This window comes from Lagenorhynchus albirostris, chromosome 8, assembly GCF_949774975.1.
Source record: "Lagenorhynchus albirostris chromosome 8, mLagAlb1.1, whole genome shotgun sequence".
In the NCBI taxonomy this organism is placed as follows: Eukaryota; Metazoa; Chordata; class Mammalia; order Artiodactyla; family Delphinidae; genus Lagenorhynchus; species Lagenorhynchus albirostris.
The window spans coordinates 43,814,981-43,839,128 of NC_083102.1; the positions used below are offsets into that span (position 1 = coordinate 43,814,981).

The 24,148-nt window shown below is 42.3% G+C and overlaps 1 protein-coding gene and 1 long non-coding RNA gene across 2 annotated transcripts in view; one reads left to right on the forward strand and one right to left on the reverse strand.

The window, feature by feature from the left end:
* Positions 1–24,148, forward strand: part of KBTBD2 (kelch repeat and BTB domain containing 2) — a 205,678-nt gene that overhangs the window by 131,953 nt on the left and 49,577 nt on the right. Inside the window, exon 2 of the mRNA XM_060156882.1 lies at positions 20,833–20,894. The gene's annotated coding sequence lies outside the window, so the exon portion shown is untranslated. The remainder of the gene's footprint in view (positions 1–20,832; positions 20,895–24,148) is intronic.
* On the reverse strand, positions 207–4,820 carry LOC132524654 (uncharacterized). Its single transcript, XR_009541956.1, has 3 exons — positions 4,548–4,820; positions 3,955–4,072; positions 207–1,060 (listed from the first exon to the last, which is right to left on the reverse strand). It is a non-coding gene; the product is annotated as an uncharacterized LOC132524654 (long non-coding RNA).

The window sequence follows — 24,148 nt, forward strand, 5'->3', positions numbered from 1 at the left end:
GCTTCTACGTGGCCGCGGATCCAATTACCCCTTGCTGCTTTGGGGAGGGAGGAAAACTTTTTTTTTTTTAATTAATTTCAATGCTGGATTCTACGTTGAAACTGACTGAAACCGTCTCCAAGATTTTTTTCCAGGATTTTTTTTTAATACTCAGAGAAAGGGGGAGACACGAATTGTGAGACTCCCCTGACAGTTGTCCAGAGGAAAGTTTTAAGTGGCTACCTGTGAGTGCTACTTAATAGCAAACATCCCACGTGGTCCCACCCGCATGACTAAGCCGGTTAAGACCCCACACTAGAGACTCAGATGCTGCGGGAAATTCATTAGAGTAGTTTAATGCATTCTTAGCTTAGAATTGGTTGTTCTCATTTATTGAAACTTTGGACTAGTGAAAGCAAATCACCAAAGGTTTCTCAACTCGTTTTGGAAGCAAACAATACCAATACCAAAACCTGGCAAAGGTAGCAAGAGAGAGAGAGAATGTGGGCGCCAACCTAATTTATAACTAGAAATGCAAAAATGTTAATAAATTGTGACTAAATTGAATCCAACAACTTATTAAAGAAAAAAACACAATTATGCGGACTATTCAGATGACCTGCAAATTGTCTGTGTCCTCTAAGATGAAGATAAAACGTACTAATTAAAAAAAAATAATTATTAGATTATTATAGATTTTATTAGATGCAGGATCTAATGAGAAACTACACATAGCACTAAAGAAATGTTCATTATTCCTAATAGAGCTTATTCTATTGAAATAGAAAACCTATTAATACAATTCATCCTAACACTGGTTATTTATAGGTGCTTGAATTTGGGGTGATCATTTTCTTCCTTCTATGTACTTTTCAGTAGTTCTTTATGGTTTTTAATAACAATGTCAGGTTTTAAACAGAAACAAACAAACAAAAAAGTCAACCTGGTTCCAGTCAGGAATCTTCCACTCCCTTACTGTGACTGTGGGCAACGCATGCCACCTTCTGGGCCTCGGTTTCTTCATCTGTAAAATGAAGTGGTTGATTTCTAAGACTTCTTCCAATTCTAAAATCCTATGATCCTGTGAGAGAGAAGACATTCCAGAATGGAAAAGAAGACATCTTTGAATTAGATTTCTGTAGCAATTTACCAAAGAGAAAATTTACCTCTTGGCATTACTGACATTATCATAAGAACTAATTAAAATCAAGCTAAGATTTTAAAATAAGGATTTCCATTAAACTTCTGGGGGTGACTTTGTGAGGACTTGTCAAGTCTAAAAACTGTAAATCCAGTCAAGAAGAGTCAACAGTAGACTAAAAGCTTAGAAAGGTAAAGATGGGGGAAGAGGTGAGCAGGTGAGAGACAGGAACCAGAAATAAGGGAAAGGTACTGGAATTTTTTTAAAGGAGCAGGGAGAGAAGTGAGAGAGGAAGCAAGAAGGGAAACATAGAAGAGGAGAATCAGTGAGAGAGAGCCAGAGAGCCAAGGAACAAGAGAACGTGACATAGTCAGAGGCGAGGACATAATAGGAGAAACATCCAAAAGGTCTGAGGCCAGGATGGAGGCGTGGAACAACATGGAGAAGGAAGTGAAGGGGGATCTGAAACAGGATCGGTCTGAATGAACGTCAGAGAACTAGGTTCTTTCTATCCACCTCTATACAGGAAGTTAGTGGAAAAATTACAAACATAGTCCGTCAAGTAAAGCAGGGCACTAAAGAAAGAATTCCAGTTTTCATTGAGCCTGAAATAAAGAAGGACTCATGCATGAATCAGATCTTCCAAGAGCAGTAAACCCTGGAGGCTAAGCTTTGTAAGCTATTAACTTCAGCTTGGCACACACTGAGTTGGGGATAAAGAAAAGGCCAGTATTAAGAAAAACATCCCCCCCCACCCCCCACCCCGCCAAATTCATCTGAGTTGACCTGAGGCAAAAGTGAAGTAGGAGAAATGTTTCCAGCAGTGTGTTCTCTCCCTCCCCAAGAGTGTCCAAGAAGTTCTCCCACCTTCAGTATTTGACAACACACCTGGAGTCACCATGTGGTTTGATGAAAAACCCTGGACTAGAAATCAGACCACCCTGGTTGTAGGGCCACTCATGCCCCTACTCTCTGAACCTCAATTTCCTTATTTGTAAGATGTCTTGCCTACCTCCATAGAGTTTCTAGGAGGATCAAGGGAAGCAATTTATGAGGGATGGAAATCTGCAAAGTACTGTGTACATGTAAGGAATCGCATTTATCTATGAGTGAGAGAAGACCCAACTCAAAAATCACTTAACCCATAAAGATGTATACTATCTCTCAGAAGAGAAAGTCTGGATGGGAAGCAGCTGCAGGTGTGGTTAATAAAGTGTCTCTAGAACATCCTCAAGGGCTCAGGTGTCTTCTCCTGTCCTCCTCAGGGGGTTCACTGCTCCCCCTCATGATTCCAACATGGCTCCCCCAGATCCAGCTACCACATGCAGGGAAGCACCACCCTGAGGCACAAAAGGGATCTTTTATCTTTCCAAGTATCCTTTATTAAGAGCAAGCATTTCCAGAAAGCCTCCCTCCTACAGACCTCCCCTCATGTCTCATTGACTGAAACTATCCCATGCCCATTGCTAACTTATCAGTGGAAGAGAAATAGGATCACTACGATTGGTTTAAGACTAATCAAGATTCATCTCCAGAGAGCAAGGAGAGCCTCCTCTGAAGTAGATGGCTCCCTAAGCTTCCTGAACAAAACCAGAGTGCTGTGAGCAAGGAAGCGAAGGAGGAATGGCAATTGGTTTGTCAACCAACAGGTTTTGTCAATTACGTTAGATGTCTCCCCTTTTCCCTCCAAGCATCAAGTAAGGCACATTGTCTGCAATTTTTCCTCTAATCCTACTGGTTACTAAATAGAATACCAGTTTAAATTATTAGAAATAATAATACGGGACTTCTCAAATGTTTCCACTGTGCTGCAGAGAGCTGTGGACATGGACCCTTGGCAGCTTAGTGACTACTTGACCAGAATTCTTTGAAGTCTGGTGTTTAGCAGGGGGGAAGGGGGGGAGACAGATTCTGCAGTCTACCCTCTAATCTAGCCATGATTCATTAGTATGTAATAGGGTGTGATCTTTCCCTTTTACTCATTTTTTTCCTTCCTCCATCTTCCCAGTGGGGAAAAGGTCATTGGTAAATTAAGAACTAGTTTAAAAAAACACCTTATGAGCAAAACAATGGCATCAAAGCTATGCTGCAAAAGCTGGTCAAGATAAGCAGGATCGGCCTTCCCTGGTGGCGCAGTGGTTAAGAATCCACCGGCCAATGCAGGGGACACGGGTTCGAGCCCTGGTCCAGGAAGATCCCACATGCCGCGGAGCAACTAAGCCCCTGCGCCACAAATACTGAGCCTGTGCTCTAGAGCCTGTGAGCTACAACTACTGAGCCTGTGAGCCACAACTACTGAAGCCCGCGCGCCTAGAGCCCGAGCTCTGCAACAAGAGAAGCCACCACAATGAGAAGCCTGCATACCACAAAGAAGAGTAGCCCCTGCTCACCGCAACTAGAGAAAGCCCGCGTGCAGCAACAAAGACCCAACATAGCCAAAAATAAAGAAATTAAATTAATTAATTAAAAAAATACATATAAGCAGGAGAAAAATCTAGTCATTTGGGGGAATTCCCTGGTGGTCCAGTGGTTAGGACTCCATGCTTCTACTGCAGGGGGCCTGGGTTCCATCCCTGGTCAGGCGGTTGAGGAGGGGGGAAGAAGAAGAAAATCTAGTCTTTTAAAAATTGTTTCATTCAGAAAGGCTTCAAACCTATCCAGTAACACAGAGTCAGGGCTAGCTGCAGCCACCCCTCTACAATTAGGCCAACACCAAGGCCCTCTGGCTGGCCTTGAGAGTGAATCTGCTATCTTAGGATGAAGCAGAGGGGCAGAAAAGACTGAAGCAGAGGATAGAACACGGAGGGAGGACAAAGAAGGCATCTCTCACTCACCTGGGCTAGGCGCCTGGGTAGAAAGTGAAGGGTGACTCCATGTGTATTCACAGTTGGGTAATAATCATTTTACTCTTTCTTTCTGGAAAGGAGCTGTACCTGCACACCCCTCCAGATGCTATAGGCATAAAGAAAGGGTGATGGGTAAGAAGAATGATTCAGAATCATAACCACCAGAGAAAGAATTCCTGTTTGTCTAACTGCTTACTAGATGTCACTACATTGAGTTTATCACAATCAGAAAATGGGGCTGAATTTGAAAGATGGCCCTGGGTCATAAAGAATCTGACTCCATTTTTTTATGTTGACCACTGTCACCCTTCAAGCCCCGCCTCCACTTTCCGCTTCCTCCCCACCTGTGGACAAGCTGATAAGAAAGCCTACACACTCCTTCCCTTGGCACCAGAGGAAAGTTCAAACCCCACAAAGCCTTGGCCTGTGTGCAGGAGTATTCACCCAGGTTCTACCTCCTAAACATCATAAAACCCAGGGTCACTCACCTTTCCTTTGCTGAAGCTATTTTTGAACTGTCTTAGGTGCCTGACCTGCTCTCCCAGAAAGCCTCAATATGTGAATAATAAATTTCTCCCTACCCTCTCGGTGCATATGTGGCATCATCAGTCTTGACAGCAAACCAATTTGGGGTGGAGGAGGGTCCAGCATACTTCTGTGGAGTGACCACAACACCTTGCATATCATCCTGGATCGGTGACCAGGAAACTTCTCAATCTGGTGCCAAAATACATAAAGAACCCAAGCTCACATAAACAGGTGGATATAGCAGCAAAAGAATTTTCACTAAACAAATATTGTATGTTAATTCATATATGTGGAATCTAGAAAAATGGTACAGATGAACCTATTTGCAGGGCAGGAATAGAAAGGCAGACGTAGAGAACAGACGTGTGGACATGGGGGGAAGGGGAGGGTGGGATGAACTGGGAGATTAGATTTGACATAAATATACTACCATGTTTAAAATAGATAGCTAGTGGGAACCTGCTGTATAGCAGAGAGCTCAGCTCGGTGCTCTGTCATGGCCTAGTTGGGTGGGATGGGGAGGGGAGGGAGGTCCAAGAGGGAGGGGGTGTGTGTATCCGTATGGCTGATTCACTTCGCTGTGCAGCAGAAACTAACACAATATTGTAAAGCAATTATACTCCAATAAAAAAAAGAATTTTCCCTGCTTTATAAGCTCTAACAGGGTAATCATCAAAGAGAGATGCCTAGAATGCAGCTCAGGATATGGTACTGGGTGAGGCTGTCAGACCACTGAACTGTACACCTGTTACTTTTCCCTGCCCAATATTGCTCTTCTCTTCTCCTTCCTCCTCCTCTTCTTTTTCTTCCTGTCTCTCTCTCTCTTCCTCTGTTAATAGCACCTGGATTTTGCTTTGAAGAACAACCCCTCCCCCTCTCTTAGTCTATATGGCTTGGATAAAGCTGATCCACCCTCAGATTTAGGGTGACATGTAACATAGGCATGAGCAGTCAGTGTATTGCAGCTCCTTGACTACAGTGATTGTTTCCATGACAAGTACATGACTCTTGCTAAGCCAATGAGTATAATACATGGAATTCTTATTGGAACTGAGAAAGAGAAAGTTCCTTCCAGCTGGGGCTGCTAATTTGTTGGCCATCTTTGGATTCCAGTGGCCATCTTTGCCCCCACAATGGGAGAAACTGCAAAGAATGAAGCAATACAAAGGAACGTGAAGCTTTGAAGTTGCTGACTATAACATTTCAGCCCCTAGATCCAGCCATTCCTGAAGTTCCATCCCACGACATTTCACATATGTAAGCCCATAAATTACTTAATTTTTTTTCTTAGAGCAGTTTGATTTGGATTTTGGTCCATTGTTGTTTTCAAAAGAATTTTGACTAATACTTGCTAAAATGGAATTAACAATCCCTGGGTCTTCTTGCTGAGAGAGCAAATCACTATGTTAGACAAACTGACTTTGAATTGACTTCTTTCAACTGCAAGTGAGAAAAATCCAACACAATTGGTTTCTGCATATAATAAGTATATACTAAAGTTTTCAGATTATTTGCTTGCATGCCATAAGGTCACTGGTTGTGGTTAGATAATGTTTGTTGTCTTTTCTTTTTTCCTTCTTCCATCTTCTTTTCTTTTACTTTAAGCACATAACTTGGCCGGCAAACAAAGCCTCCCCAGGAGGACAGGAGCAATTCTTGGTTGACGTGAGCCCCTTAAGATTTATCTTTGGCTTGCACCAAGGAGTCATCTGACCAGGGGTGGGGTGTGGTTAAGCAGTGGGGTCTGACCTGACATCCCTTTTTTTATTGTCTCAGGGCCTCTTCACGTGATCTCTCCCCATTTGTTAGCTTGGGCTTCCTCTTAGCATGGTGGCTTCTATGCAACTGAACAGCTTACATCCCTGAAGGCTTCAGGAGGGAATACTTCAAGAGAACCAAGGGAAAGATCTGGCTCCCTCCGCAGCATCCTCAGCGCCGGGGCTCCTGGCCGCCGCCAGTGGGGCGCGCTCCGGCCTCCGGCACCCGCTGACTCCGCAGCACGGTTAGGACGCTCAGAGCGCGGACTTGCGGAGGCAGTCTGGCCGGCCTGTCGGGAGGCGGGGCACTGGTGGCCTCAGCCAGGACGTTGGGCCCGGCCCGGCGGGCCGCGGAGCGGCGGCGAGAGGGGGCGCAGCGGGGCAGGGCGGGCGCGGCGCGGAGGAAGTGCGGTCTTCGCGGCTCGGCGCGGGGCCGCAATGTCGTCCCGGCTCGGGCGCGACGACTCGGGGACCGGGGGCGCGCGGCGGCCGCGGGAGCCTCCGAAGCAAGAGCTGCAGCGACGCCGGGAACAGAGGCGGCGGCGTCACGACGCGCAGCAGCTGCAGCAGCTCAAGCACCTGGAGTCCTTGTGAGTCCGTCACGCCCGCCTCCGACTAATGCGAGGAATGGGGTCGGGGCCCGGGGTCGCGCGGCGGGGCCCGCCCGGGGTTGGAGACCTGCGAGTGGGCAGGTGGGCCCGTCCCCAGCGAGCCGGGTGCGGGATTTGATTCCGGGCTGCGGGACGCTGGACTCTCAGCCGCTGGAGGAAGAGCGGGGAGACTCCGTTCCCAGGGTCGTCCCGGGCGCGCGAGGTGGCGGCGGGCGGGCGCTTCTCCGCCGGAAACGACGGTTTTATTCCTCGTGCGGCGACGTCGGTGTCGGTCAGGATTTGAGTACAGGAGAAGTGCGGCTGCGCCCTTGGGTCCTTTCCCATTTCTCAGTTCAAGGGGCTCGCTCTGAACTGGGTAAAATCCCCATTCTTTTCATCTAGTGCTGTTAACTAGGGAGGAAAAAGCCCAGTCCCGTAACGTGAGTGCGCGGTGAGGAAGGGAAGAATAAACGTGGGGTGAGGGCCTGGTCCCTGACGCTTCGGGAGGAGCTGTCAGGTAGAAGAAGGCGTGGACTTCTCTCTCGTCCCCAGGATTTTTTTTTACCAGGGTTAAGGATGGAAGCTACAAAGAGGCCAGTTCCAGCTCAACAAGAAGAATTAGGACCAGAGTCATAGATTCTTGCCGGTCAGCGTGGCCTGACCTAGGAGGCACTGTACTCCCCCAGCTACCCGAGGTTGGAGAGAGTCCAGATAACCCCTGGGAGAAGGGTTGGTTTTAAAGGAGATTTAAACATCAGGTGGAAGGTTGGATTAATGACCCTTGCGGCTCTTTTCTGTGTTTCTGTCGTTCTGTAATCAGCTTTAGAAGTCTGACTTTACTAAGTTCGGTGTTCACTGAGTTATCTGAATTATTTCTGTTTCAGGCACTTCTCATTACCTACCTTCTCATGATTGCTGAGACAGTCGTGTAAGGAAAGGCCCTCATTAACCTTCTGGGAGCTTTGATACAAAGTGCATGCTTCCTTGGAGCCTGGCCTGCTCTTTTCAGTGTGGCTCTTGAGCTGGATTTCACCTCAGTGGGCCGTGGTTTGGATACAGGTTCTGCATTGCTGGCATCCACAGTCCTGGCGTGTTCAAGGCACTCTGGGCTCAGGCAGGGCTTAGCCCCACCAGCCCTCTGTATCTTTAACTGTAGGATGCCAGGTGGTGGTTAATACTATGTGTTTATTTTGTAGCTCACAGAGCTTTTTCACAGACAAGAGAGAGATGATAACGTTTTGTAGATGAGAAAATGGAGGCTCAGTGGTTAAGCCACTGACCTGGTTAGCCAACAAAATTAGAGCAGAATTCAGGAGTGTGATTCTCAGACCAGTGGGATTTTTCCAGTTTCACAGATTTGAAACTGGCTAGGCTATGGACTTATTTGCTTTTTCTAGTTCAGGGTTTTGTTTGATTTTAATTAAGTTTAATTCATACCAGAGTAATACTTGCATATAGCTTAAAACTCAAATAGTACTAAAAATGCTACCAAAAATAGCGCTGGGCTGCCCAACTCCTCATTTACCCCCCAGAGTAACCTGCACAGCCTCCACCCCCTTCCCTCCTAACAAGGCCAAGCCTTCCATGTGCAGACTCTTTTAGTTTTTATTTCTTGGATTTAACTGCACATTTCTAAGTTATATGCTTACAACTGGTTTTGTTGACTCAACAATTTTAGACATCTGTTAACTTATTGTCATAGTAGATAAAGATTTAGTTCTCTTACTTGCCCTTCTTGTTTCCATCCTTCCAATATAGCACCATAATAATAACTTTCCTAATCAATGTCAGTGTTAACATTGTTATAACTTTTTTTTTTTTGGCTGCGTTGGGTCTTTGTTGCTGTGCGCAGGCTTTCTCTAGTTGCGGTGAGCAGGGGCTACTCTTCGTTGTGGTGTGCGGGCTTCTTGTTGCGGTGGCTTCTCTTGTTGCGGAGCACAGGCTCTAGGCATGTGGGCTCAGTACTTGTGGCGCATGGGCTTAGTTGCTCCGCAGCATGTGGGATCTTCCCGGACCAGCGCTCGAACCCGTGTCCCCTGCCTTGGCAGGCGGATTCTTAACCCCTGCTCTACCAGGGAGGGCCTCAAGGCTCTTCTTACCTCACATTTTCCCTGCAATCTCTTGCTTTCCCTTCTTCCAAAAATAAAATCGCTGTGCCAAGACACCAAGTTATGATTTCAGTGAATTTAAGTTCGACATCGAACAGGATGTGGTATAGCATCAGTTTATTTATATAGGACTTCTGACTGCTGGGCATATTTTATTAACTGTTTTAGTTATAATGTAGTTTGAAGTTTTTTCTAAAAAAAAAAAGTCTTTTCATTTTGGTCTGCAGTTGCCTTTTGCTGATTGAGATGTGTTACATTCCTGTGAACATGGTTCATGACTGGTGTTTTCTTCCTTTCTAGTTATGAAAAACCTCCTCCTGGACTTATCAAGGTCAGTGTGAAGTTTGTACTTTTGGTTTTTCTCTGAGACAGATTTGACTCAGTGCTCAGACTCAGTCACTTACGAAAAACAGCTGCATAAGGTTTGAACCTCCTTTTATGATAGTTCTGTGTCTTCCCTGCAGATGGCAGTCGGTTCATGCACTTTGGGCTTTGTCACAGCCTGTGCCTTTGCAGAAATTTAATCAGCCTTGTGTCTGTCCCCTAAGAAACCACTGCAGGCCCCCCGAGTGTTCCTCAGCGCTCACTCCCATTTTTTCTGTCTCACTGTGACTGCATCTCCTCAAAGCTCTCCTGCCCCATGTTCCTTCTCTGACCCCCCCGGTGCTGATTTCTTGAATGTCATCAGCTCAGAGAACATTGGACTCTGAGGAGACATGAAGCTCATCCAGTCCAGCCCTACCTGTTGCAGGAGTCCCTCCTCCAGCACCCTGGCCACAGTGTCAGTGTCTTTCTGCAGGAGCGAGACTTAGAGGACTTAAGGCCAAAGTAACCTTTTCTTTTTGGTAACTTTCAACTTAAAAAAAAGATTTTTAGAAAACATTCTTCCATTATAAATTTAATATTCGTGGAAACTTGAAAAAATCATGAGGTAAAAAAACAGCACCTTAATTATGTAGTGCAGTTATTTGGTAATGAAAATACATCTCACTAATACGGCATGTGTGAGATTATAAAACATGACAGTGGCCTTCAAGGTCTAATAATCTATTTTACTCTAACACATTGTTCTTATTATTCCAGGAAACCTCACCTGTTTAACTCTATATTCTACCTCATTCCACAAAGCTTTTAAGTTAGCAGAAAACATTTTGTGATCTTAGAATCTAATTTTTGTGATCTAGAATCAGAATTTGGAGCTCACAGATCAATCCTATGTAAACACTAGTAACTCTTCTCTAAGAACAGCTACATTGTTTTCATGGTATAGCTAGCTCTTCTAGTATAGTTACTTCCGTTTTTTCTGTCAGTTATGATTTGTCTTTCTTTCTAGCTCTTCAGAGGGTAACTTATGATGACATTGGGATCTCCAGCCCATGAGAAAGCCAGGCAGGGCTGTGTTCTCAGACAGGTGGGAGAGAGTTCCGGTGCTTTTTTGCCGCACAGCTTACACACTGTTTCCTTTTCAGGAAGATGAGACTAAGCCAGAAGACTGTATACCAGATGTCCCAGGCAGTGAACATGCCAGGGAATTTCTGGCCCACGCACCAACCAAAGGACTTTGGATGCCACTGGGGAAAGAAGTCAAAAGTCATGCAGTGTGAGTGTGGAAGGGTTTCAAGTAACACCCTCAATACGTGCAAGTTATAGACCACTGTTTACAAATGAGTTCACTTCTTTTAGTTCATTCTCACCACAGCCCTGCTAAAGTCAGGGCATGATCTCTGTGCTATAGTTGAGGAAGCCGCCTTGCATATGTTATTAAGTGTTCTGGGGTAAGAGGCAGTGAGGTGCCTAGACTCCAGGGCTTCTGGCTGTAAGGGCAATGGTCTTCCACAGGGCCGTAGCCGCCTGCGGAGTATACGCTTCAGTAATATTCCTGTAACAGAAAGGATATTCCATGTAGAAATGCCATGGGGGACAAGGGATGCATTGGAGGGTGGTCCGTTGGGTCTTACCTCAGTCAGTCGTCCTCATCAGAGGTGTTGAGGTTTTGTCCAGTTAACCTGAGAGGAGCCCTGGGCCACAGAGGATGGGTCTGGAACAGGTAGAGCTCTGTGTGCACACCCTCCACCACACCAGAGCAGCAGCATCTTCATCCAGCGTAAGACGGCATTTGAAGAAGGGGTACTGCTGCCTTTAAAGACGTTGTTGGTACAAAGATTCTTCACACACGTAATTAAAATAGCAGTTTGCAGTCTCTTTGCCTGCATTCACACATCATGCTTTTTCCAGTACCTAGGTTACAACAGTTAGCCTTATTCAGGGTGGCAGGGAATACATGAGGGCATGCTTTTTAGAAGTCAGGGATTTGGGGGTCCATCTTTGAGACTGGCAACCACAGTTATTGCTCATCATTGGGAGATAAAAAGTTGATTAGGAGCTCTAAGTGTGTGAGTGGGGCTTGCTGAGTTTCACTGGAGGGTAATCTTTCTAGGCTGGTGAATTGGGAACTTGTGAGGCCAGTACCTGTAGGTTTTTCTTCTTGGGGTGAGTTATATTTTCCTAGAGAAGAAGGCTCCTCCATGGAGGGTGAAGGCCAAGCTGCTAGTGTTGTGGGATCTTATTGGAGCAAGAAGGTTGGGAAATCTTACCATTTACTTTTTATTTGTTCATGTAATCTTCTGTATTTACTGTGGCACCTTGCCTTCACATGTATCTGATGTCATTTTGCCAGAGATCTATGCTTTACCTTTTTCAGACAATAAACTTCCTTCCACCAGGGCTAGTAAGAGTTGCCCTTGGACTTTTCATCAATCCTCCTTATTTCAGCTCCTCCTCTACCTTTACTTTCAGAGGTATCTGGTGCTCAGAGCTCAATTCCTAAGCTCTTTGGAGGTGCTGCAAATAGAAATTGAGCTGATTCTCCGTTCTCCCCTCTGGTGGCTTAGAATTCAATTTTCTGGTGTCTGCTCTTCATTTAGCATTTAGTTTTTTTTTTTTTTTTTTTTGGCGGTACACGGGCCTCTCACTGTTGTGGCCTCTCCTGTTGCGGAGCACAGGCTCCGGAAGCGCAGGCTCATTGGCCATGGCTCACGGGCCCAGCCGCTTCGCGGCATGTGGGATCTTCCCGGACCGGGGCACGAACTCATGTCCCCTGCCTCGGCAGGCGTACTCTCAACCACTGTGCCACCAGGGAAGCCCAGCATTTAGTATTTTTAAAAAATATTTATTTATTTATTTGGCTGTGCTGGGTCTTAGTTGCAGCACCCAGGATCTTTGTTGCCGCATGCGGGATCTTCATTGCCTCATGAAGCCCCCAGCTTCTTTCTTTAAGCATAATATTTTTGAGGTTCATCTATGGCATAGCACATGCCAGTAATGCCAGTAGTTCATTATTATTATTTCCTCCTTCTGCTTGCCTTTGGTTTGTGTCGCTCTTTGTTTTCTGGATTTTTTTATTGAACCTGTGATTATTGATTTGAGAGCTTCATTCTTTTCTAATATAGGCATTTAAAGCTCTACATTTCCCTCTAAGCACTGCTTTATCTGCATCTCATATGTTATGTTTAATTTTCGTTCAAATCAAAATACTTGCTAATTTTCCTTGAAATTTCTTCTTTGACCCATGGATTGTTTAGAAATGTGTTGTTTAATTTCTACATATTTGTAGATTCCCAAAGTTTGCTACTATCATTGCTTTCTAATTTGTTTTCTTTGTGGTTGGAAAACATACTTTGTATGGTTTGAATCCTTATTTTATTTTATTTTATTTTTAAGTACTTATTTTATTTACTTATTTGGTTGTGCTGGGTTTTATTTGTGGCAGGTGGGCTCCTTAGTTGTGGCTCACCAGCTCCTTTAGTTGCGGCATGTGTGCTCCTTAGTTGCGGCACGTGGTCTCCTTAGTTGCAACTTGCAGGCTCCTTAGTTGTGGCACGTATGTGGGATCTAGTTCCCTGACCAGGGATCAAAACCGGGCCCCCTGAATTGGGAGCGTGGAGTCTTAACCACTGCGTCACCAGGGAAGTCCTGGTTTGAATCCTTTTAAATTTATTAATTCTTGTTTTTAGCCTATGCTCTCTTCTGGATAATGTTCCATGTGGGATTCAAATAAATGTGTATTCTGTTCTTTTGGGGTGGTCAGATGTTCTACAGATATCTGTGAGGTCTAGTTGGTTTATAGTATTGTTGAAGTCTTCTATTTCATTGTTGATATTCTCTCTAGTTGTTTTGTCCATTGTGGAATATTGAAGTCTCTAATTATTATTGTTGCATTATCTAGTTTTCCCTTCAGTTCTGTCCATTTGTGCTGCATCTATTTGGAACTTTGTTGTTAGGTGCATATATGTTTATAAGTGTTATATCCTCTTGATGGATTGACCCTTATATCATTATAAAATGTCAATATTTGTCTCTTGTAACAATTTTTGCTTTTGAGTCTGTTTTCTCTAATATTAGTATAGCCGCTCCAGCTCTCTTTCAGTTAGATTTTTAAACTGAACTTTATATTATTTATTTGAGATCTTTGTTCTTTTCTAATGTTGGTATTTAAAGCTATAAATTTCCTGTAAACACTGCTTTATTTGTATCTCTTTTCATCCTCTTACTTTCAGTTTAATTTTGTCTTTGAATCTAAAGTTTGTTTTACTTGGAAAACATTTTTTTATCCATTCTGCCAAAACCTGCCTTTTGATTTTCATTCAGATTAATGCTAATGTAATCTCAATAGAATACAGAAACTTTGTTCCTATACAGCTCCATTCTCTCCCCCTCCTTTGTGATAATACTGTCATACAAATTACATTTTTATATATTATAAGCTCATCATCACTGTTTTATAATTATTTCTCTATGTAGTTGTTTTAAAATGAGATAGGAGAATAAAAGAACTACAATAAATGTATTTATACTGTCTTTTATAATTATGTTTGTAGTTACCTTTACTGGTGCTGTGTATTTCATGTGGATTTGAGTAACTGCCTAGTATCCTTTCATCATTTCAGCTTTCTTATTTTTTGTAAGGCAAGTCCATTAGCAATAAATTTTCAGAGTTTGTTTATCTGAACTTTACGTTCCCTTTTATTTCTGAAGGATAATTTTGCTGGCTGTAGAATTCTTGCTTAATAGTCTTTCTTTCAGCACTTTGAATGTGTTATTCTACTGCCTTCTGGTCTCCATGGTTTGTGATAAGAAGTCATCTGATAATCTCATTGAGGATTGCTTATATGTGGTGAGTTGTTTTTCTTTCATTGCTTTTAAAATTTTCTTGTTATCTTTCGCTTTTTAACAGTTTGCCTATGATGGATCTCTTTGAACTCATTCTACTTGGAGTTCATTGAGCTTCATGGATTTGTAGATTAATGTTTTTCATCAAATTGGGGAAGTTTTTGGCCATTATTTTTTCAAACATTCTACACTCTCTAGCACTCCTTTCTTTCTGAGATTTTCTTTATGCGTATGCTGTGAATTTTGATGGTATCCCACAGGTCTCTGAGACTCTGGCCAGCTTTCTGCATTCTTTTTTCTTTCTGTTCCTCAGACTGGATAATCTCAGTTGTTACCTATCTTCAGGTTTGCTTATTCTTTGTTCTGCCATCTTAAATCTGCTGTTAAGACCTTCCAGTTAATTTTTCAGTTTGATTATTGTGCTTTTCAACTCCAGAATTTCTTTTTTATTTATTTTTATAATTTGTATCCCTTTATTAATAATTTCCATCTGTTATGACATCACTTTCATACTTTTCTTTAATTCTTTAGGCATAACTTCCTTTAGTTCTTTGAACTTATTTATAATAGCTGAGTTAAAGTCTTTGTCTAGTAAGTCCAGTATCTGGACTTGCTGTTGCTTTGTGTGTTCTGCAATTTTTTGGTGAAAACTGCCCATTTTAGATAATATAAGGTGGTCTGGAAATCAGATTCTCCCTTCTACCCAGGTTTTGTTATTGTTCCTTTTTGTATTTTTAGTGACTTTCCTAACTAATTCTGTAAGTCTGTATTCCCTGTAGTGTATGGCCACTGAAGTCTTCTCTGTTAGCTTAGAGGTCAGCTAATAATACGACAGAGATTTCCTTAAGTGCATTGATCTAAGAAGCCTTCTACCCTTTGCCAAGAGGTTATATGTGTGTGTTAAGACAAACCTGAAATGCTTATGTGGTTTGGTTTACATGTCTGCCTTAGCCTTTAGTGCCTGCTTGCACAGAGCCTTAACAGTGAGTCAGAAGTGAAAAAAAAGGCCTTCTCAGGCCTTTACTATGCATACACACAGCCTTACACATCTGTATAGTCTTCTAGCTTCCCGGAATTATGTCAGAATTTTTGAGAGCCCTCTATGGACATCTCATTCCCCAGATCTTCCTTTTAAACTTTTGGCTGGGCTCTTGTTTACGCAGTGATATCACAGCCATAATAATCTGTGATGTTAAACAATTGCAAGTGACTATTTTTGACAAATATCCTGGGGTAGGGCTTTTTCTGTAGAGCAAACTGCATGACTGGTCAGATAGCCACGATACCCTGCCAGTGTGGCTCTGTGCTCTGAAGTCAGGGCTTTTTGAGGTGCTCAAAATCCAGTCTTCCCTCTTCAGTGGGTGTGACACTGCTGCTTTTCACAGCTGTCATAGTTGCAGGGCTGCTTGTTTTTAAGACTGTTGTGTAAGTAGGGGTTGGGAGTGAGCCCAGTTAAAACGCCAGAAATCCTGCTGTTCCTACCAAGGCTCAGCAGGGTTTCTTTAATTAATACTCTTTAGATTGTGGCAAGCCTTTGGTTAATTTTCAAGGTTTCAGACAACTTGATTTGGAAAAATTTGCAACTATTTCCAATGCTTCTATGGAGGAACAGATTTATGGAGGTTATTACTTGGCCCTTCTTGAGATACTTCCTGGATTATTCCTTTTGAAAAGAATTCTCTTGTCATTTTTATAGAATCTCAGGAAGGAAATGAAAGGAGACAAATGTGTTTAGTCTGTCATCTTTACCCAGAAGTCTATGGCTTTTTTTTAAAGTTTGAAAACCACTGCTCTGTTTGATGAGGTGGTTAGTTGCATTTCACTTAGTATTTTATAGTTATTTGCATTGACTTGGAAAATAAAAGTTTGGGTTGGGACCAGATCCAGTTTTACCAAGAAGTAAATGAAGCTTAAGTTTCAGGGCCCCTCACTTGTGTCTTTCAAAGACCTGCAGGGACCATAGTGATGTGTTGATTATGGTCATAGGATTTTGTAAAATTTGCCAAGGCAAGATTTTTGTTTTTCCTAAAGAGCCCCCTCCATCCCCACCCCCACCGAATAATTTAAGCTCAGGCACCACAAAACTTGGATTCATTCCAAACAAGATATATATATATATATATATATATATACACACACACACACACATATGCATACTTTTAGTGATTTTAGTGATTGTAGTATTATCTAGAACAGTGGTTCTCAAACTTTAATATGTCTACACATCACCAATAAGTCTTTTGAACTCCAAGTATGTGTCAGTGTTTCTGGGGTAGGCCTAATACTGTGCATTTCTACCAATCTCCCATGTGTTGTTGATTTTGCTTGTGCATGGACCACATTTTGAATAGTAAGGATCACCTTTCCTTTAAAGGTAAGAGGGTTTTGAACACAAAGAAAGACATTGGTTTGAAGGAGTGTTATCCTCCTTTCCTGAACTTTAGATGTTAGGAGAGATAAAGACAGGGACAGCTCAGAGGCAGTCAACAGAGAACCCCCACACTTCATTGTTTTTCAATGGTTTCCTGAGATCCAGCTCTCAAAATTATGTTCCCATACAACAATTTTGTTTTTCACTTTCAGTACAGTATTCAATAAATTACATGAGAAATTCAACACTTTATTACAAAATAGCCTTTGTGTTAGATGATTTTGCCCAATTGTAGGCTAATGTAGGTGTTCTGAGTGCATTTAGGGTAGGCTAGGCTAAGCTATGATGTTCAGTAGTTTAGGTGTATTAAGTGCATTTTCAACTTATAGTATTTTCAACTTATGATGGGTTTATTGGGATGTAACCCCATCATAACTCAAGGAAGATCTGTAGTTTTCCTTTGTTTTTTAGGATCTTACATGGTTCATTCACTGATTGCATTTGCTTTTAGAATTGGAGTTTAATGAAGAAAAACTTTAATATGATCTACTGATCCTTTGTCTTCATTAAAGGAAACTGTGTTATCTTACAAAAATATTTCCTCTTTTCTTTGTTTTCAGGTTGATGCTGTAAACGATATGGTCACCGAACAGGCGACAAAGAATGCCCTTTTTTTATCAAAGGCAACCAAAAGTTAGAACAGTTCAGAGTAGTAAGTAGAACCCCACTATATCAATTTACATTTATCAGAGATAGTGAATATCAGTTGATTAGGTACTAACAGTGAACTGCAAATTCACACAAAATACATTCCCAGAAGTCATTTGGCCAAAGTATCTGGTGTTAACTACATTTGTGTTAAATTACAGGCGTACCTCAGAGATGTTGCAGGTTTGGTTCTAGCAATATCTAGAACCTCAATAAAGCAAATATCACAATATAGTGAATGACATGAATTTTTAAATTTCCCAACACATATAAAAGTCATGTTTACTCTATGCTGTATTCTGTTAAATGTGCAATAGCATTCTGTCTAAAAAAATAAAGTACATAACTTAATTTAAAATACTTTCTTGCTAAAGAATGCTAACCATCATCTGAGCCTTCAGAGAGTTGTAGTACTAACATCAAAGATCACTGATCACAGATCGCCCTAACAAATGTAATTATAATGAAAAGTTTGAAATATTGTGAGAATTACCAAAATGTGACACAGTGACATGGTGTGAGCAAATACTGTTGGAAAAATGATGCTGATATACTTGCTCAATACAGTTGCCACAAACCTTCAATTTGTAAAAAACGTAGTACCTGCCAAGTACAATAAAGTGAAGTGCAGTAAAATGAGGCGTGCCTGTACAGTTGTGTGACAGATTAGTTCTTTTTTTTTTTTTTTTTTGACAGATTAGTTCTTAACAAAAAACTTCTCATTAAGGTGTTATTCGCTTATACCTTGGGGATAGTGATTTTATTTCTGAAGCAGACATTGTTATTTATTCAATCACTTTTTTTTAACTTATTGTATAAAAAAATCATGTTTATAACTAAAATGAGGGTTTTAGTTTTCCAGGCTTTACCTGAAGATTATGTCTTTAAACTATAAGCTAGAAGTGTATATATAAATTATATTTGCTCTTTACATGACAGTAAAATTATCTTTTCCTCACCTTATTTTAACAGAGTCATTTCCCAGGGGTGCAAATTCTCCATTCAGTAACTGCTTCTGTCAAGTGAAATATGTAGCTGTCTGGATGTACTGAGGTTATCAACATATATCAAACTGGAGTCAACAGACATTCTCCAGTTTTTGTTTTTGTTTTTTTAATTTTATTTTTTGGCTGCGTTGGGTCTTCATTGCTGTGCACGGGCTTTCTCTAGTTGTGGTCAGCAGGGGGCTACTCTTCGTTGTGGTGCGCAGGCTTCTTATTGCAGTGGCTTCTCTTTGTTGCAGAGCATGGGCTCTAGGCACACGGGCTTCAGTAGTTGCAGCATGCAGCCTCAGTAGTTGTAGCTCGCAGGCTCTCGAGTGCAGGCTCAGTAATTGTGGTGCGTGGGCTTAGTTGCTCTGTGGCATGTGGGATCTTCCCAGACCAGGGATCGAACCTGTGTCCCCTGCATTGGCAGGTGGATTCTTAACCACTGCGCCACCAGGGAAGCCCCATTCTCCAGTTTTTAAGACATTTTAAGATGTTGTGTTTTCATTTTAATAATCTGAAATAACTTATTTTGGATCAATCGTTCTACTTTTAGGTGGAATGACAATTTCTACAGATACTATAGAACATAGTTTGGTGATAAATCTCAAAAACTTTAAACATACTCATTTTGACTCAGAAATCCCACTTTAATTTACCTTAAGGATGTAAGAGAACATTAATATATACACAATTCTTTATGTATGTATAAGGATAGCTTTCATTATTATTTATGTGGTTAGAAAAATGGGAGCTAAAGAAAAATAGGAAACACCTTAACAGTCCAATATATCAACAGAAATTACTGTAACAGAAATTATTTAGCCATTAGGAATTGTGTTTTAGAAGAATGTGTAATATCATGGGAAAATGTTTATGAAAACACAACTGAAAAGTAATGGAGTTTTATATATAAATGGTATGATTATAATTTTTCATAAATTATGAATAACAATTTAAAAAGACCAGAGACTTCCCTGGTGGTCCAGTGGTAAAGAATCCGCCTTCCAATGCAGGGGATGCGGGTTTGATCCCTGGTCAGGGAGCTAAGATCCCACATGCCGCAGGGCAACTAAGCCTGCGCACTGCAACTACTGAGCCCACGTGCCTCAACTAGAGAGAGAAAAACCTGCACACCACCACTAGAGAGAAGCCCGTGCACCACAACAAGAGATCCTGCATGCCGCAACTGAAAATCCCACATGCCTCAACAAAGATCTCGTGTGCCGCAACTAAGAGCCAATGCAGGACTTCCCTGGTGGTGCAGTGGTTAAGAATCCGCCTGCCAATGCAGGGGACATGGGTTCAATCCCTGGTCCAAGAAGATCCCACATGCCATGGAGCAGCTAAGCCTGTGCGCCACAACTACTGAGCCTGTGCTTTAGAGCCCGCGAGCCACAACTACTGAAGCCCGAGTGCCTAGAACCCATGCAGCACAGTGAAGAGTAGCCCCCACTCGCCGCAACTCGAGAGAGCAGCAACGAAGACCCGATTAAGCCAAAAATAAATTTAAAAAAAAAAGACCCAATGCAGCCAATAAATAAAAAGAGAGACCAGGGAATTCCCTGGTGGTCCAGTGGTTAGGACTCGGCGCTTTCATTGCCGTGGGTGCAGGTTCAATCCCTGGTCAGGGAACTGAGATTCCACAAGCTGTGTGGTACAGCCAAAAAAAAAAAAAGAAAAAGAGAGACCGAATGTTAATATTACTGTTATCCCTGGGTAATGAAGTGGTAGATTTTTTTAAAAAACTTAATTTTCTGATAATATCTAAAATTTCTGTAATAAACATTTATTCTTTTTTAAAATGAGATAATTCAAATACCATAACATTTCCCATACGTGTTCTTACTTTTAAGTAATTCAAATCATTTAAAATTATCTGTACCTCCAGTATACTTCCATACTTTGTTTGGGATACTTATATATTTTTGCATACCTATAAATGTTTCATTGTTATATATAATTTTATAATTCACTTGTTTTTCTTAATACTATTTCTTGATCATGTATCCACATAAAACAAAGAGAATTGCCTCAATATTTCTTCCTTGAATAGTTTTTCATGATTCTGCCATCGTTTAATTCTTTATAAAGGATATTTAAATTATATACTGTATTTTTCTCTTTTTAAAAAATAGTTATTTATTTATTTATTTTGGCTGTGCTGGATCTTAGTTGCGGCACACGGGATCTTCGTTACAGCATGTGGGATCTTTAGTTGTGGCATGCAGACTCTTAGTTGTGGCATGCACGTGGGATCTAGTTTCCTGACCAGGGATTGAACCCGGGCCCCCTGAATTGGGAATGTGGAGTCTTATCCACCAGACCACCAGGGAAGTCCCTCTTTTTTTGACCACTCTGAGTGGCTTGCGGGATCCTAGTTCCCCGATCAGGCATCGAACCCAGGCCCTCCGCAATGAAAGCCTGGAGGCCTAACCACTGGGGAATTCCCTTCTGTATTTTTCTAATTGGAAAATTATTTTTACAGCTTCAGGGAGTTTGCAGTTCTGGTGACCCTTAGGAAGGATTAGAATGTTTGAACAACTAAACTGGAAAAGAATAACTGGCTTTTAGTAACAGGGATTTAATGTTTAATTAACTAACAACCCATGAAGCCTAACCCAACCTTAACCTTTTCTCACCCTTAAGGCACATGAAGATCCCATGTATGACATCATACGAGAGAATAAAAGACATGAAAAGGATGTAAGGTGAGGTTGTCCTGATGATAACAATATCCTCTTAAAGTCCGAAATTATATAAAGTTGGAAACAACCATTCCAATATTAGAGAAATGGTTTAATAAATATGGTATTTTAATTGTGAAATGTTAGGAGAGCAGGAGTAATCCCTGAAGAGGCCAGTATGTGGGGAATGAGCAGGACAGCCTGTTCTACTTGGGTTAACTTAAAGCAGTGGGCTTTGGGACTTCCCTGGTGGCACAGTGGTTAAGATGCAGGGGACATGGGTTCGATCCCTGGTCCAGGAAGATCCCACATGCCACAGAGCAACTAAGTCTGTGCACCACAACTACTGAAGCCCGCGCGCCTAGATCCCGTGCTCCGCAACAAGAGAAGCCACCACAGTGAGAAGCCCGTGCGCCGCAACGAAGAGTAGCCCCCTCTCTCTGCAACTAGAGAAAGCCCGCACGCGGCAACGAAGACCCAGTGCAGCCAAAAATAAATAAATAAATTTTAAAAAGAACCGTTATTAAAATTTATTTAAAAAAAAAAAAAGCAGTGGGCTTCGCCGGCCTACATTCTGTGGTCCATCAGTTAAGCCTGTTACCTCCCTTGACTTGTGGTTTTTCTGCCCAGCTTACCCAAAAGAACCTCAAACCAAACTCCTCCTCCTCTGTTCTGATTTCCAGACTGCTGAGCCCATAAAGCTGTCAATCAAATTCCTTCATCCTAAAACCTCTTTCCTCAAACTCAGTACTCTCTACTATTAAGGAAGTCAAAAGAAGCCACCAGACCTCCCTTTACAGAGGTATCTTATCAGCCTGCCATCATGGTCGTGGTAGGCGAAATTGTAAAACAGCCCCAAGGTTTCCTACCCAAACCTATAGAACTGTTACTTTAAGGGATTTTACTCCCATGATTAGATTATGTTAAAAGATGGTTTGGCCTTTTAAGGGTGACTGTTTGGGTGATCTGAACCAAATCACATGAGATTTTTCTTTTTTTAATAAATTTGTTTTATTTTTTTTTATTTTTGGCTGCGTTGGGTCTTTGTTGCTGTGTGTGGGCTTTCTCTAGTTGCGGCGAGCGGGGGCTACTCTTTGTTGCGGTGCCCTGGCTTCTCTTGTTGTGGAGCACGGGCTCTAGGCGTGCGGGCTTCAGTAGTTGTGGCACACGGGCTTAGTTGCTCCACGGCACGTGGGATCTTCCTGGACCAGGGCTCGAACCCGTGTCCCCTGCGTTGGCAGGCGGGTTCTTAACCACTGTGCCACCAGGGATGCCCTCTCATGAAAATTTTAAAACCAGAGTTTTTTTCTGGCAGGTAGCAAAGTATGGCAGTGGTTCCCACGGAGATTTCTGCTCCAGTAAGTTTTGACTCTGTATCTGCCCATCTCTCCAATTTTTGGGTCAGCGGTTTGCCCTGTGACCTCAATTCTCTGATAGATTTAGGAAGATCTGATGATTAGTTTGTTCGGCTTTTTACTTGTTAGGACAGAGTGAAGACTTCTAATCTCTTTACATGCCAGACCAGAGACGGGAAGTTGATGGATATTGCTTTAAGCCACTACATTTGTGGTAATTAGTTCCTGCCCACATCTGGAAAATTCGTGAGGGCAGAGACCATCTCGTTTCATGTTGTAGTCTCACCTTCCAACACAACGTGTCACGCATGGTGGTGTTCAATGGGAATTTATTAAAAGTATGGTTACATTTTCCATTTGGAACATGATTTGGAAGTTATAGTGGATGCTGTATTGTGCCACTTGTATTTGCCTCCTAACCCCTACACCTGACTTCAGGACTGAAGTATTTATTCTCCCAACTGCTGGTTAACAGCTGACTTCAGGTAACAGTTGCAAATGACCTCCACTTTCCAGGGATTGGTTGTTCTCGCTTGAAGAGAGCTACGCTATCCAAGGCCACGCCTCATTTCCAGGGGCATCCTGCATCACAGTGACTGGTCTATGCAGGGGTGTAAGATGTAGCCTCTTGCCCCAACTGGGACAATTCTGCAGGGTCATTACAGCTCATGAGCTCTCAGTGGGATTGGCCAAGGCCTTTGTTGTGCCTGCATCACACCCAAACTCCTGCTTAATCATGCTTTGTCCCCTCAGAGATGTTATTCCCTAAAGCACTCCCCATTCAATTTCTTGCACCCAAATCTCCATCTCAGACTCTGGTCCTAAGGAACTCAACCTGCCACAGAGGTAAGATGGCAGGGAAGAAGAAGGGTAGGTGTGGTCAGGAATTATCGTTCATTTTAGACTCCATTTTCCAAATTTATACTTGGCTTTTCATCTCCCCTCTAGGGTAAAGGCGAGACTGGGAAGGATTACGGAACAGGAAAACGTTCATTGGTACTCTCCTCTGTCTTTGTGCTTCCTCTTCCATATACTGGCATTATCAGTTTCCCCACCTTCTAGGGTCCAACCCACAAGGCCCAATTTGTTAATCTAATTAACACTAAGCCATTCATTCACAAATACCTGAATATATATGATATCCCAGGATCTATACTCTTCCATGGGGATACTGCATTGGCTACACTAATCCATGGCCCTAAGGAATGAATACATGGTCTCCTTTGATGAGGGTAAGAATGTCACAAGTCTCATCTGTCATGTCATGAAATGGGCTATGAAAGTTAAGACACAGGTGCTACTAGAACACATAGGAGTGTCACATAATCCAGCCTTGGGTGGGGATAGGAGTGAGAGGTGTTTTCCTGGAGTATCTAAACAAAATCTTTAAGTAGGGATTAGATAAAGTCATAGGTCTCGTAAGACCAGCCTTGGAAACACTATCATCTTTTGCTTCTCATCTGAAAAAATGTAGCGCTTAATCACTTTTTACCATCTCCTTAATCCATTTTGAGGGATACCTGGTTAATACAGGGAGTTAAAGGACATTCTTCTATAGGACATTTTCATCACAGGGTTACTTAGAAGCAGCATTGAGCGGACACATTGATATGTATCAAAATACTGTCCATACTGTCACCCAGAAAGCCTTTCTTGGAGGCACCCCCATCCTCTCACATATGCTCTGTTCTTTCAAATAACCGTGGGAGAGCCTCCAATCACATAAAAATCTTTTTAGCACATAGTCACAGACCTAACCTGCACCATTTATTGGGAGATTGGTTCTACAAATTGACCACCTAGGTCCTAGGTTCTTAGTATAAAGATCTTTTGTTTCCTAAAGCTTCCTTTATTCCTAAGGAGTCTACACTAGTTGAAAGCATAAAACATATGATTCTACAGGCCACCACTGGAAATATCCAT